The sequence below is a fragment of the Lepisma saccharinum genome, chromosome 25 (genome assembly GCF_977018435.1).
Source record: "Lepisma saccharinum chromosome 25, izLepSacc3.1, whole genome shotgun sequence".
Classification (NCBI taxonomy): Eukaryota; Metazoa; Arthropoda; class Insecta; order Zygentoma; family Lepismatidae; genus Lepisma; species Lepisma saccharinum.
The window spans coordinates 45,433,041-45,444,548 of record NC_139253.1 but is presented as its reverse complement, the minus strand read 5'-3'; the positions used below and the strand labels follow the sequence as shown (position 1 = coordinate 45,444,548).

The 11,508-nt window shown below is 36.7% G+C and overlaps 1 long non-coding RNA gene across 1 annotated transcript; it reads right to left on the bottom strand.

The window, feature by feature from the left end:
* Positions 1-2,554: 2,554 nt before the first annotated feature.
* LOC145978642 (uncharacterized) lies at positions 2,555-11,306 on the bottom strand. Its single transcript, XR_014440731.1, has 5 exons — positions 10,692-11,306; positions 7,619-7,791; positions 7,286-7,458; positions 5,034-5,149; positions 2,555-3,816 (listed from the first exon to the last, which is right to left on the bottom strand). It is a non-coding gene; the product is annotated as an uncharacterized LOC145978642 (long non-coding RNA).
* Positions 11,307-11,508: the final 202 nt, after the last annotated feature.

Here is an 11,508-nt window from a genome sequence, read left to right as displayed (position 1 = left end):
ACCTGCTGCAACTGATGCTTGAAACTTAGCGTAAAAGGAATTATTTATTGGTGGTCTGTTGCTTTGTTCATTAAAAACAACATCTAGAGCTTGAATATGAGAATTCAACAAGCGTAAAGAGCCTCATAGTTATAACGTAATGTCATGACATTTAGGAGATCTCTCTCTCTCTCTCTCTCTCTCTCTCTCTCTCTCTCTCTCACACACACACACACACACACACACCCACCCACCCACCCTCAAGACAAATCATGCATTATATCAACTGAATATTTTTCTGTCACATGGAAAGATGAAATTTCATTAAATACACACTCTTCTTTAATACCAGTTGAAGATTAATTTTTGATAGCAATATCTTCACTATAATTACATCTACTTCTTAAAAACCTCATTACCTATGTCAATGCTGCGTTGCAGCCGGTCTTTGAAAATTTTACAGAATCTACATGAATGCAAAGAAGAGAAACTTTCAACATAACAATACCATGGAGTCCCCCGAAGTTGTCTCCACATACAAGTCCAATACTAAAAAAAATATTTCTTCCCCTTGTTCTGTGTTTATTGATATGCCTTCATTTTCAAGATATATCAACTCCTGAATCAAGACCCTGAATGTAGCATTATTTCCAAATTGTACTCTGTCCGATGAATGGAAGAGCGAAACTAAAAAAAAATATTTTCCAGTAGAGAACTGAATTCGGGATGCAAACATGGAATGCTTGCATATACTGCCTCTAATTTATTAATCCATGCATTTGATTCTAGTGCATTGCTAGTCTCAAATTCATCAAGATAGGTTAACAAAGGCAATAATTTTTTGGTTTCAAACAGCTCTAACTTTTTTGCCATAATTTGGCTTCGATGAAATTTGACAATATATCTGATTGCAACAACTGTGCAACATAATCGACAACTCTTTCAAATACAAAAGAGACAGAGAAAAAGCACTGAGAATATTATGTAGGGGAATGAAATGTCCTTTGGATTGCACTGAAGTAAGGATACGCTTGCCAGAAAAGGTTCTGTTTCCTAATCTTGTCCCTAAGATAATGTATATTCAACAGGCTTAACCAAATATTTGTTGCTTTCTAAATACTTTATTCTTAAATATTTCCATGACATGCCATCAAAAACATTCTCCAGAGAACCAAGTTTTCTTACCACAGATTCTTACTTTGGGTTTGGTCACTGAAATGCTGCCTTAACTTCTGTTTGTAGGGATGACAATAGAGGCCCATAGAAGTTGGTTACCACTGATATAATGTGTTGGATCTGTGACCTAGTTAAATCTGCCCTTTCATACAGCTGTGAAATGAATGTTACACATTCCAGCTCAATGTTTTCCCCAAATAAGTCATCATCAGTTAATTGAAGATGTGTATCTATATCCTGATCATTACTTTCTTCGCTGCTTTCAAATTCAACAGGCACATCAGAACTTGCAGTATTTTCAATATCACAAGCTGCATGATGTGTTCTCCTGTGGTGGTTTATGAATTATTTTATGCCAATAAAGTCTCAAAAATCCATCATCACGACATTTTAATACACCATTTGAATATACCATGTGCTTAAATTTTAAGTGCAATATAAGTGATGAAAAACTTGGATAATGGTTGTTACAAATATAACACCACCATTTCGTGCTCTATGGTAAAATGCACAGATCTGAATTTGTTACGTATCACAAGTCTACACTTACATCTAGGTTAAGAATTAATATATTTCACAATATTACTAGCACTGCAAATAGTTTTCATTAAAAAGAAAGAGCATTCATCACAAGAAATCACAATCCAATTAGGTCAATCAAAGTATTATAAGACGTAAGTGAGTTACTAAAGATATATCCGCGAAACTTGCTTGTAAATCTTCTATTAATTTCGGTGGCCTCTGCCACCATCCACTTGGGAACTCGATGCTTCACTGTTAGGTTGACTTCCGGTTTCTGTTGTTGTTTCCTCGACTACCACTAGGGGTGCTGGTGTAGCCATTTTGTCTGCTGTGTGCAATGGGTGTAAGCTGTTGTAATAATGGGAGCCAAACATGATGAGCCTGACCGCTGTTCATATTCAGCTCGTGCGGAAAGTGCATAATGGCATGCGTCTCTTTGATTTTGGTGTCGAGTAGGGTGTGTGATGTATGCCTAACTGAAACTTTTTGGATCCTGGGTTGGTTGAACTTTAGGTGCCTTGCTAGTCCAGTAGTGGGTTGGGATTTTTTTGCTTCCGCTAAGTGCTGTTGTATACGCTCGTTGACAGATCTGATGGATCTGCCAATGTAGTTGCACTGACACTGGGCATCATATACACCTGGATTGTCTAGTGGGGAAAGGAATGATCTCTTGTGTTTGCTTAGGGCAATGGCTATTTTGTTTATTGGTTTGTGTGCGAGTTTGATGTCACATTGTTCCAAGGTCTTGGCTAGGCTGTTGGATGTAGTCTGGTGGTAAGGGAAGGCAATCCATTTAGCTTTATCACTACTGGCTGGGTGGAGTAAGTTAGGTTGTCGTACTTGTATTTCTGCTTTGCTGCACCATGTGGAGGGTTGATGTACTGTGTATCCATTTGGAAGTCCTATGTCCGCCATTATGGTAACTTCTTCCTTCAAATCTTCTTCACTTGAACAGTGCGAGAAAGCTCCTCTGTAGAATTTAAGCCATACATAGAAAAACTGGGGCAGGAATCCAGTATATTCACTCCCTTTCCAACCACCCTCCCCAACATAAAGCCAATTTATGGCTTAACTTCTACAGAAGAGCTTTCTCGCACTGTTCAATTGAAGAAGATTTGAAGGAAGAAGTTAACATAGTGACGGACATACGAGTTCAAAATGGATACACAGTACATCAACTCTCCACATGGTGCAGCAAAGCAGAAATACAAGTACGACAACCTAACTTACTCCACCCAGCCAGTAGTGATAAAGCTAAATGGATTGCCTTCCCTTACCACCAGACTACATCCTACAGCCTAGCCAAGACCTTGGAACAATGTGACATCAAACTCGCACACAAACCAATAAACAAAATAGCCATTGCCCTAAGCAAACACAAGAGATCATTCCTTTCCCCACTAGACAATCCAGGTGTATATGATGCCCAGTGTCAGTGCAACTACATTGGCAGATCCATCAGATCTGTCAACGAGCGTATACAACAGCACTTAGCAGAAGCAAAAAAATCCCAACCCACTACTGGACTAGCAAGGCACCTAAAGTTCAACCAACCCAGGATCCAAAAAGTTTCAGTTAGGCATACATCACACACCCTACTCGACACCAAAATCAAAGAGACGCATGCCATTATGCACTTTCCGCACAAGCTGAATATGAACAGCGATCAGGCTCATCATGTTTGGCTCCCGTTATTACAACAGCTCAAACCCATTGCACGCAGCAGACGAAATGGCTACACCAGCACCCCTAGTGGTAGTCGAGGAAACAACAGAAACCGGAAGTCAACCTAACAGTGAAGCATCGAGTTCCCAAGTGGATGGTGGCAGAGGCCACCGAAATTAATAGAATTTTTACAAGTAAGTTTCACTGATATATCTTTAGTAACTCGCTTACGTCTTATATTATCAACCGCATTGTTTATTCCCCTCCACATGAATAAAGTATTCACAGACATAATGTGCATGTCACATTTTGTAGAAATATTGTACACAGATTTTTGAAGAAGAAGCCACAAGCACTCTCATGGGTAATGTTTCTCAAAGAAGGTCCCACCAATATCACAAGAGGTCTTGTGAGACCATATGATGCCAATTTTCTGTTCTTGTTTTCAATGAATTGCTCAACATCTCCAATTCCCTACAAATTAAATTTTTTGTCAAATTAATACAGCTGGAAGGACCAACACAAGTAAAAGAAAACATAATTATTGCTTATACATAAAATTATCAGGCTTTCAAGTTATGAAATGAATTATTGAAAATATTAGTTATGCAATTTAACAACAAATACACTCTGCATATCTAATAAGCTACCTAAAATACTACCTTCACTCTGTTTCCGTAAGCATACGACGTATAAACTTGTAAGGAATAATATGAGACATTTGCATTAAACAGCTTGGTACGTTGACCATCCTAAAACTTTTTGGCAAGCCTCAATATGTGAAAAATATTCCCACGCCCACCCCTTTAATGTTCTCCAAACCAGAATTACATTCCATTACTTGAGTACCATAACATAATGTAGTATCCAATACTTTGCACAATTTTCCTTACTGGTTTTATATTGAAAGTAAATGCATTGCAAATCTTTAAGTAACACATTTATTATTCAGTTCTGCACATGGAGTTCCCATGAGGCAAAATTACAATGACTAGAGTTGGTAATACCTTACTTTTAAGATGATCTTGTTGGTATTACATTTCTGAAATTATATGCAATCCACCTAGAATTTTATCAATGGGTGCATGGGGGCAAACCTGAGGTGTAAATGCCACTGAGATGTGATGCTGATCACATCACTTCAACTGTAGCAAATATAGACAATGTGTGGAGATTTACCCCCCTTACTTTACATGTGTATGCATGGCATGGTGTGATGCTAAGGGGAAGTACTGTAGTCCAAACATTTTCAGAGGGTATATGCTAAGTTTCATGAAACATTAAGTGGATGAAATCAATTAACTTCTTTATAGAATCATGGAAGAATACTGATAAAGATACACCAACAAATAGCGTAAAAGAGACATACAGGAGACCTCCCCGATGATGCAGTGGTAGCGTCGTGGCCTTTTAATCAAGGGGTTCCAGGTTCGAGACCCGGTGGAGGCACATGGCACAGTGGTTCGGATCCCACTTTAAAACTGTAGGTCCAGTCTTGATTAGCCTTACTGTGCATAAAGTGGACTTAAAACACTAACTCAAACCAAAACCAAGAGGTATGTGAAACTCCTATTTTTGTAGGATTGTATTGTATTTGTATTTGTACTTGATGTCACATTTGCTTAATATATCTGCAATTCAAACATCACCCAAAATAATTAATTTATAAGTTATTAAGCTTTAATGGTTACCTTTATGTGACAAAGCTATCCTGAGACGCCTTCACAGTGGGTAGTTTTTTTATGCCTTATCTGGGTACTTGAGCAGCACAACTGACAGCAAGTCAGTATTATAGCTGCTTTAGTATCTGAAAAAAATATTGTTAACATTACAATTAAGCCTATTGACAGAGGTTATTTTTCTCATTCATTGCTGTATGTGGCAAATCTTTTTTTTTTAAATAGAAAACAATATTAAAACTTGGGAAGAAAAAATCTGCAGTGCAAATTCAGTGCAAATTATTTAATTCTTGGTGTTTTCAAGTGACAATCAACTATTAATATGTACAATGAAAAAAGTTCACAATATGTCCACATATTTCACACTATTTCTATATCTTCCAGATGATAAAATGACCATGAATGAAGGGAAATTGTAAGTATTTGATTCAAGTTAATATTTAAGCCTAAAATACATTTTAAAAATCTAAAAAAAGGTAGGTATCCTCTGAAAGAAAGTTTTTATGTCACCACATGTCTTTTTGAGTTTTTCACATTCTTACCTTAGTCCTTCACATACCATCAAGTGCGTATGCTTTCTGAAAATGCCCCAAGAAATTTTGCATTGATTTTATTTATTTTATTTCGGCTTCTTTGTGCCACTTTTTGGCTAATCTGCAGAGACAGGAATGAGTGATGATATGATGAATGGACACTCACAAACATTCATACTCAGGCCAGGATTCGAACCCAGAACCCCTAGCATTGTAGCGCTATGTGCTAACCACTCTGCCACGGACCCCATGAAATGAATGACGTATAAGTGCACTTCAGAAATGTGACTGAGACAAATCTGTCAACCCCCCCCCCTTTAAAAACGTAAGGAATATGATCTCTGCAGCTTAGACATAGTTGCTCAGTTGGTAACTCCTCTGACTACCATGCGATGGATCCAGGCTCGACTCCCGGATGGGAAAACGTGGGAATTTTTCCCCAACTATCAAAGTGGATCCAGCGAATAACATGTATACCTGGGAAAAACAATGGGGAGTGAAGGTGGTCAGGGGCATGGTGCTGATCACAACACCCCACTTTCGACGAGATCAAGAAATTGTGGGGTGTGTTACCCTCACACTCCCTATACACCATCATGGCTGGTCCTAAGCATGGGGAAGACAAGATTTTTTACAGCTTGGCGAATAATCAACTTCTGGTATTATTTTCTTCAGTTGCCACATGATTTTTTTAAAAAACGATATACCCTGTTTATTATATCCATGACTTATAAATAAATTGTTTGTCATGGCCACTTCCACTACATACAAAAAAAAAGTAGTCACTAAGCAAAATGGTGGTCTTCATACAAACTTTTAAACAGTGGGTACAATACTGATTTGCCCATGTGCACTTGAAACAAATTTTATATTGTATACAGTTGAGGACTAAAAGTGGTAAATGTATTAAGTGCCAAAAACGAAAGTGTTGGGAAATCGCATCATTCCACACATCAGCCCGTAAGAACATGCACACTAGTGACCTCTTTATACGCCCTTTGAACTACTTAGAGGGCTACCAGCCACTTTTCACGTTTACCAATTTTAGTCTTCAGTTATTTCATTTCATATGTAGTTCATTCACAACATTGAAAATGAATGGTGATTTGATTAAGTAAATGTTGGAACACAACATGGGCATCCAGGAGGTCAATCAATGTTTCAACCATGTATGAGGGGAACAGAACCTTCTTGGGGGACTCACCTCCCACCCCTCTGTGTCCTACCTACACCATCTAGAAAAGCCCTCTGTGCATCCTTACCTAGGATTCAGTTAAAATTACAACCACACACACATGATATTAGACAAAAAAATATTACAAGACACTTACGCAACAATTGAAGCATTACACCGAATAACGATGTATGATACTTTTGGGAATGTGCTGAGTTACCAGGCTTGCATAACGTTTTATGTTTTTTTTCTATTGTAGTACAGTAACATACTACAGGTTTTACCCGTTGTTCTCGCAATCACTGAAATGTACCATACAGCTTTTTTTCAGTGGTATGCTTCAATTGAGTGCTTTATTTATAATGTGCCATTGGTGATGCTAAATTAGGGAAGGAACAAAAAATAAAATGCATGGGTTGCAGAAGTGTTGGATAAATTGGGATAAATATGACAACCAGGGTTTGTCTTTCGCTTTGTTTTCAGGGCTACAAGTTCACTTTGAATCAGCAACCAGCATTCAACTAATGAAAGAACAATCATGTCTGAGATATGCTTACCAGTGTTGTTGGGATTGTTTCAATGCTGGCCACAATGATAACATTTCCTGTATAGTTTTACTCTTGCCTCGAAGGCAATTCAAATGTCTTCTTGCAGTGTTCAGTCACATAATTCCATGGCTCAACATTGTAATCAAACCAAGCTATGCTGTCAGTGTTGTTTTTATCATAATCTGGAAGGTAATAGAAAAAATACATTCAAGAAAAGAAATATTATGTGCTTCACAATATTGAGGTTAACAATGAACTATACAAGTTACTATAATAGTGCAGAAGAATAAACCTACATTAAAAACTTCTACAGTACCATTTATATTCAATTATCCAGCTTACCTGTCAAACCATCTACAGAACTGGTGTAAGATTCATGCTGGTTACGCTGTCTCACAGCACCAAAAACGCCACTTCTACGTAGTGTTTTCCTGGTATTTTGGTATCGATCCACAAGTTTTCATTTCATTTTTTTTATTTGGTCCTTGAGCCTTTAGATCTATGTAATAAATTTCCTGCAAAACATTTAAGTTGTGTCAAACACACAAGTTAACTAGAATCAAATCAATAAATATGAACATTGAATGTCGAAAACAATTTTGTGAAAATATATGAAGATATATAATGTCTTCTAATAGACATTAGTTCTGCTCAAGTTCCGACAAACTAGTTATCTAATGCTAGTTCAATTAGACATACATATACACTGACTAAGTACATTTTTTTCATTTAAAAAAAATTAAGAATACTTTTAACAGCACTGTAATGGTTAAGCTTCAGATTGAGATTATACTTGAATAAACAGACAACATATATTTGTACCTTACTCACTCAAAATCAGCCTTTACTTACAATTCAGTAGCATTTCATACACAAAAAAAGTAATCTTATTTAACCTAGCAACGTAAAAATTTAACTTTATCCTGTGCCTTATCATAAGTGCCTTGTGAGACTGGTATTAACGTTATTACCACTAGCACAAAAATAATTCCCACATACAGAAAAATGGTGAAAACATGGTTACTCATCCCGTGACACTCTCCATAATTTTACACAAAGTTATTTAGTAAATTAACATGTAAGTTGAACTTGAATATGCAATCACAGTTGAATTGTGGTTATATTTTGTCACCAGGAATTCCACAATCATATTTGCAAAAGGTTTTGAATCTAGATGCCTTTGTTTTCGGAATTTTTAAATCATGCTGTTCTGGAACCATATTATGATTCATGTTAAAGAATACTGGGTTCTGCACAATACTCTTTGCATGAGATGCAGTTTTGTTAAGAATCAAATAAGATAATTTGTACTGCTACTGCAAGTGTCGCATGACTTACGTTGAAGGGGTACGTTCCTAAATCTGGTTTAGGGCTGTTAGCATTAAAATTACTTCAGTAAATACGTACTTCCAACATGTGACCATGTGATTTCTGGTTTTTAGCACTGTTTGCTCTTCTCACCAATATTAACAAAGAAATAAATATCTCATACAAGGCAATCTCATCTAAAAAGGAACGCTTACTTTCACCAGGTGGCGAGAAGAACAGAACGCAGTGTTGTCGTCAAAATAATGTACTCAGGTTCTTAAACAAAAAATTCACTCATTCTCAAAAACTTTCATTAAATCACTCAAAAGGGACAATAAAATTTGAATAAAATAATAAAAAAAATGAAGGTCAATATAATTATTAACACAGAATGACATGCTTCATCAGGTGGTGAAGTTAGTTTGGTAACACTTTACTATACCGGAGATGGATTTCTTCAAATTTACAGGAGAAAGTACTTAGGCAAATCATTTTCTGTAGCGTTGTTGATGTTCGGGAATGTAGTTTTGATCCATTTTAATGCGAATGCATGTGGTTTTCTACGAAAATCTATTTCCGACGCGCTATTGCTGGTGCTGCCATTTGCTTTCTGCACGAGAGCACAATACGCACTATTGCTGCTGCTACAACATGATGTGTCGAGGATGCGTCGTGAAGTTGTTGCCGGGTGTAGAAGATGCCGTGGAATTTGTAATTCCGATGTCCGTATATGCTAAATTGAACGAAAGGAGTGCTAATGGAACCTAACCTAACAGGCCTAACCTACTAGGCACACCTCTTCCCAGTGATGGTTCGTGGGGCTATCGTATGTAAGAAATAAGACATTATTTTCGTTAGAAATCCATTATTTCACCTAAAGAAATGTTCTACAACGCAGAATAGTATGTTATCAATGTAAAAAATTGCAAAATAAATCAGATAGGTGTCTCCGGTATAGTAAAGTAGTACCGTTAGTTTTTGTTCTAGATTCAGAAAGTCACATTACTTTTCATCTCTACATCGTACGAAATTTCTCCATTAGTACCTCTGAAGAAAAAAATCCAATCCATTAGTACATCTCTAAAAAAATAATCAGAGGGAAATTTCTCTGGTGAGTATGTTAGGCAGGTTTCAATGGCTCTCTCATATTAATCTTCATTTTTACGTTTTCCTGCAAGTTATTTAACTTGTAAATCAATGACTGAATGAAATATTATCCATCATTTAGTAATAGTTTTTTAGTTTACATAATATTTTGCCGAAATGCTCTTTTGTACTTACAGGCTGCATTACCGTAACATGACCAACAATTTCATTCACTAATAGCTATTTTGAATGGTAAATTATCATACACATTTAAGTATATTTTTCACCACATACAGTTTCAACTAAGGATGTGTTCATTGAAACTTGCTGTGCAATCATCATTTCTGATAACAATGAAGAGTACAAAAAAAAATTTAAGGCACATGCTACATGCAGTATCCCCTCATCGTGAAATAAGATCTCGTGAAAGTTACACATTATCTTCAAATAAAGGGTTATAATTTTCTGTAATTTGCATTTGGATGGAAGTTGCAGAAAACTTTAATTACAGAGATAGAAGTTTGGACCTAGGGACACTTTAAAACATGTGGCAACTAACTTGCAATACTACAAACACTCATTCTGCACACACACACAATATTTAATATAAGCTACCTTAGACGCACCTCGAAATTTTATGCCAGATGCATATTGGTGTAACTGCTTGAGAATATTAACCTTAAATAAGTTTCCATCTTCATAAATATTCGAAGATGTTAATTTGGTGAGGATCGCCAAATGAAGAAATTTCCAGGTATAGGTGTACAGTACATAATGGCAATGAACCTCCCTTCACAAGGTTATGTGAATACAAAAAAGTGCTACTTTCATTAGGTGGATGAAAATTACAAGTAATCCATTCTAAACTGTGCATATATACACGAATATATATATTCATATCACTCTACTATAATGAACGTAGTTAATACTGAGAAGTATCCTTCGGGCCAACAACTTCACTAACACCACGTTTCAACGATGAGACTGCATGAAAATAAAATAAATATAATTATTCACTTACCTCGGAAAATGTCGGCAAGTGATTCCAAGTAACATCATCCATCTCATCTTGGGATAACAAACATTTCTTCTGTTGCGTGCTGTCCGTGTTTTCAGTCCGACGAGTCGACGACAAAGTTTTCAGAAAGGAACGGCTTAGCCTAGATAGACAAAGACTGTATTTGCAGATTTAATCACTCGCATTCGTGCTTTGCACATGCGTTGAGAACAGGCCACAGACAAACTACCAACCGGGGGAAGCAGACGGCTTTTGCAACCTATTTCTAATCTGTGCAAACTACTGTCTTGCTTGAAGACGGACACAAAATTCACTGGAGTTCACCGTGCGATCATTCAAAGATACAGCATTTTGGTTTTCGAACGTGCGGACGCCATGACACATCTAGTTATTGTAAATTTAACCAAACGTTTTATTGTAAATTTAACCAAACGTTTTGTTTCTCTTCACTTAAATGTGTATAATTTTGTTTACGAGTACCATATTTCGTCTAACCAAATTTTTTTGTATTCTTAAACAAAATGCTTTAGTAATTACAAGTAACATTTGGTTATCGGAAACAAAAAGCATAACCAAACAACTCAACCAAACTTTTTTGGTAATTCCAAACAAACCAGTTTTTTCTGTGCAGACGGGATAAAATGAAATGTACTTCCGTTTTCCTACCAACTCAGAAGCGAGTTGGAAACTCTTCATTGCTCCTGTATAGATAAGAAAGTGGGGGAGGGCAATAGCAGACAAGGCCAGCACGCAAACTTGTTTCCGGCAAAGCGTCTTGTTGGAGTCTTGGCAGTTTGTGGAAGGATTTTGTGTTCCTCCC